At 35.0% G+C, this 5,139-nt stretch overlaps 1 long non-coding RNA gene across 1 annotated transcript in view; it reads right to left on the reverse strand.

Moving 5' to 3' along the window:
• Positions 1–509: 509 nt before the first annotated feature.
• The window catches only part of LOC106878118 (uncharacterized), a 5,542-nt gene continuing 912 nt past the window's right edge, over positions 510–5,139 (reverse strand). The window contains exons 2-3 of the long non-coding RNA XR_001410465.2: positions 3,271–3,394; positions 510–636 (exon numbers count right to left, since the gene is read on the reverse strand). This is a non-coding gene — a long non-coding RNA (uncharacterized LOC106878118). The remainder of the gene's footprint in view (positions 637–3,270; positions 3,395–5,139) is intronic.

Consider the following 5,139-nt stretch of genomic DNA (forward strand, 5'->3'; position numbering starts at 1 on the left):
CTAGCTTCAAAAATGTTTTTAAGTATTATAAGAATGATAATGATGTAAAGGATTCAGGACAGAGAACAATGTCCTAGATGTTTTATAGCAATGTCTGACAATAATATAGACAAAACGGAGTATAATGAACTTCAGTACCTACATAATAGCATCAACTTAAATAGAAAACCAGAAGACACGATTTATACTGTTTAGTTAAGTATCCAGAGTTCAATTCCCATTGAAGTCATCTTTGCTTTTTAACATTTTTAGTTCAATGAAACGAATAAGTATGATATTCAAGGTTCCAGTAATTCAAGTGTACCTTTTCCCATCAAGTGACATTCGGTGTGTGTGTGTATGTGTGTGCACAGGTGTGTGTATGTATATGGATGTGTGTGTGTGTGTGTGTGTGAAAGAGAAACAAACAAACAAACAAAAAAAGAAAGACAGAAATTGTGTGCATATGAGAGATAGAAGTAGTGGTAAAAAGACAGAATCGTTATACATACCCCAAGCCAAAATTGAACTCCTCACCATAAAAAAATTCTGATATGTTTTGGATAAAACAAACAAAGCCAGACACACATGAAGCGCCTCTACAGTCATCCACATGAGAGATGTCAAAAGGAAGTAGTGTAACAGAGTGGCCATTGTCTGCAATAACAACAACAACAAAAACAATAATGATTGCTAACTTTGATACATGGTTTCAAATATATATTGTTTTGCAGGGTTGGGGCATTGTTAACGATATCGATGCCACTACTTGATTGGTAGTTTAGATTATTGAGCTCAGAAGGATAAAACTCAAAATTTGGGTTTCGGGATTTGCCAATCACACACCCTACTATAAAGAAATAATAATAATAATAATAATAATAATAATAATAATAATAATAATAATAATAATAATAATAATAATAATAATAATAATAGTAATAATAATAATAACTGACTACCGAATATATAATTAATCTAATTTAATCATTAATGTACTTCCCCTGATTATCTATGACTTCCTTCCATCTATTTACAAGCTTTTTAATCCCATCAATGTAAAACTCATTTGGTTTCAAAGAGAAGAACAGTGAAATGTCAGTTTCGACCTCCTCCTGGCTTGCGAAGTTATGTCCCCCAAATGATTCTGTAAACTACGAAACAAATGGTAGTGTGAAGGAGCAAGTTCGGGAGAATAAGGTGGATGAGGAATTTTTTCCCAACCAAGCTCTTCGATCTTCTGTGATGTGATCTTTGCAGTATGGGGTCTGTCATGATAAAACATCACTCCTTTTCGATTCACTAAAGCGGGTCTCTTTTTCTTCAAAGCTTGGTTCAAACACTCTAATTACTGACAGTAGACTTGAGCATTGATTGTTGCATTAGGTGGTAACGATTCAAAGTGAATTACTCCTTTGCAATCCCACCAGATAGAGAGAAGAACCATTTTTCCATGAAGTTCCCTTCCTTGTTGTGGCTGAGCTTTTCCCTTTTACCAAGCCACTGTTTACGACGTTTAATATTTCGATAGAAGATCTATTTTTCGTCACCAGTCATAAGTCTATCCAAAAAAGGTGAAATAAGTTTGCGAAAATGGAGAGAATAGCAGATGTTAACTCGGGATTTGCGGTTGCTTTCAGACAATTCATGAGGCACCCATTTTCCAAGTTTAGGAGCCTTTCCAAGTTTTTGAAGATGACGATGAACAGTTTTATGGTTTTAACTAAGCTTTATTGCAAATTCTTTAACTGATAATGCAAGATTTTCTTCAAATAATGACTCAAGGACCTTATCCTCAAACTCAACTGGATCTTCATCTTCAAGGCTGAAATCTTCACTTCTAAATTTTGCAAACCGAAGAACTCATCAGTGGTTCCGGAATGCTCGTTTGAAAGCCGAAACAGGATTTATCCAAGCGGCACAAGATCAGAGTTTCCTCACATAGAACTATCAAGCTAACGTCACACACAACGAGACAGACACAAAGTGTAGACCCTGCAATGACAAACTGGGGAGTATTAACCACATTGTTGCCGGTTGCTCAGTCCTTGCCGCTACAAAATATAAAGCAGGCATGATTGAGTTGGCCAATATTTGCACTGGAGCGTATGCTTTCACTATGATGTCCCGCACCCTAAGATCTGATATGAATACCATCCAGAGCCAGTCACTGAGGGACAGAATGTTACCATCCTATGGGATTATGGGGTACATACAGATAGGCAAATAAATGCTAAATCACCAGATATCGTCACCAAAGACTTTTGACGAAAAAAAAAAGAATTCCTGTTATGGACATGAGAATGCCTACTGATACATTTCAAAGGAATTTGAAAAACTGTCGAAATATAAGGACCTTGAGACTGAGATATCTAAGACGTAACAATTAAAACCCAAAACCATCCCCGTTGTTGTAAGTAACCTGAGAATGATCAAGAAAGGTACTGACAAATATTTTGACAAGATCCCTGGGAAACTAACAATCTATGAGACTCAAAAGATGCTGCGTGCGCCTTTGACCCACGAATAGTCAAGAAAGAAAGCGAAAAAATAAAGAAATACACCCCTCTTAGGAAAGAAATAACCCGGCTATAGAAAATGAAGAAGATGAATATAGTACCAATTATTGTTGGGTCCTTGGGGACAGTATCAGAAGGGATCATGAGGAATATAAAAGAAATCGGAATAGAGTGCCCAGCAGAAATGTTACAATGTTACACAGTCAGAATAATCAGGCATGTATTAGATAGCTGAAAAGTGCGAATAGAATGGTACCGTCGGCTGCAGGTAGCAAGCCCGCTACGCATGCAAGACTCCAAAAGTTCCAACAAAACCTGAGATAAAAAAAAGAATAATAATTCTTTATTAGCCACAGGAGTCATAAACCAAACCAAACAAAAAATACAAAACAAAAGACAGTGGAGATTTGAATAAAACACTTGTAAACAAAGGAACAATAACAACAGTATTATAACAATAAAATTCCTCGGCAGGATGGAGTGCCATCCAGCGGCAACTAGGGAATCCAACAGATCCCGAGCTACCCTACTCACTGGGTGCAGCATGTTATGTATTCTTATTTCCTTTGTAACTTTCAGTCTGCAGGCGCATACTCAGAGTAGAAAGAACAATCTAAACATTAAATATAATATTTAGAGTTGTTGGAAGAATCTGGAAGGAGATGACGCATGGACTGCCACTGGGCGAAATCTATTTGAAGTAACAAACTGTTGTTCATAATGTTCAAAATCAAAACAAAATATGTACGAGTTTGAATATGTTTTCACTTACCTTACAAACAATTATTATTTTCATAGTAAATACTCGCATGCCTATCAGAAAGATAAGATCAGTGACAGCTAAAGAACAGCACAAGTTTACTAAAATCTTTGAACTCATCAATTTCCATAGATTTCTGAAAAAATGAAAAGACAATTTATTGATATTTCACTTATTGAAGCATAACTCTCTAAAAAATATCACTCAATGCATAAACAATAGCTACAACGTATAAAATATACGTTGTTGATACATTGACAACAGTGCTATACCATAAAATAGAATATATCAATACATTTGAGTCAGTTGTAAACACCTTGTTATATGTAATATCATCATAGACAGAAAAATAGGAGGAGTTTCAATTTGGTGTTGGGATTTCACCAGCGACTGAGTATCCTCTTTATCTCTCCAGAGATACCTTGGTTATAAATCAGCTATTACTGAAGGTGTTGGGAAATCTGCATGGCCGAACAGCTTAGATAACGTATTTGTGGAAGAGACATATACATATACATATACACATGCATGCATATATACTTATGGACATACATACGTGCATACATACATGAATGCATGAATGCATACATATGTACATCAACACATACACACACGCGCGCACGCACACACACATATATACAAATGGTGGTGCCCCAGCATGGTCACAGCTCGTGACCTAAAATCAGTTCAATTCAATATATATATATATGTGTGTGTGTGTGTGTGTGTGTGTTTTGAGAAGGAAGATTTATTAGAAATTCTCTCATAATGTAGAGGTTTGGACTTAGAAGTGCTCAAGAGTAGCTTCAGACGAAAGATATAAATACGTAATATGAAGAAACATAAAACCTTGTAATTCAATCCGCAGACATGACTCCGATTAGAGATGGATTTAATTTATGCGTAAATTAATAGAGTTTAAAAAATCCCCGGATGGAACAATGAAAACGTTAAAACATGCGTGTATTAGTAAAAAATATTGGAGAAAGACTGAATTGGTGATGGAAGCGAAGTAAAAGATACAATGAGGAGAGAAATTAAAATTCGGGATAGTAAAAAATTAAAGTAGGATACCAACGGCCGTTTCTGGGAGTTCATTGCGGGAAAATAAAGGGATATAGTACCCATTATTTGGCAATCCTTCCTTCTTCAGGGTAACTGGTTTTTCATGACGAATGACGAATAGTGGAGGGGGGTAGGTTAATTTTTAGAGATAAGGTGCATGTGTGAGGAAGGTAAAGAATTACCTAAATTAAATCAAAACAACCCATCACTACTAAACAACTTGTCAGACGTGGCTTTCTCATACAAACATAAAACTTGCACAACAATCTTACACTATAATAACTTTGGTTAGAATTAAACTAGGATATATCTTAAAACAAACATTCATTCCTTTTTATTAATATTTTTATTGGAATATATTTAATTCTTTACCTTCCTCACACATGCACCTTATCTCTAAAAATTAACCTACCCCCCTCCACTATTCGTCATTCGTCATGAAAAACCAGTTACCCTGAAGAAGGAAGGATTGCCAAATAATGGGTACTATATCCCTTTATTTTCCCGCAATGAACTCCCAGAAACGATCGTTGGTATCCTACTTTAATTTTTTACTATCCCGAATTTTAATTTCGCTCCTCATTGTATCTTTTACTTCGCTTCCATCACCACTTCAGTCTTTCTCCAATATTTTTTACCTATACACGCATGTTTTAATGTTTTCATTGTTCCATCCGGGGATTTTTTTAAACTCTATTAATTTACACATATATTTTTAATATATCTATTTATTTATAGATTAAAAAAAAACATAATATAATAATAGAAAATAGAATAAAATGTCTCTCTATTTATTTTTTTTATTCTATTATGTAC

The sequence above is a fragment of the Octopus bimaculoides genome, chromosome 28 (genome assembly GCF_001194135.2).
Source record: "Octopus bimaculoides isolate UCB-OBI-ISO-001 chromosome 28, ASM119413v2, whole genome shotgun sequence".
In the NCBI taxonomy this organism is placed as follows: Eukaryota; Metazoa; Mollusca; class Cephalopoda; order Octopoda; family Octopodidae; genus Octopus; species Octopus bimaculoides.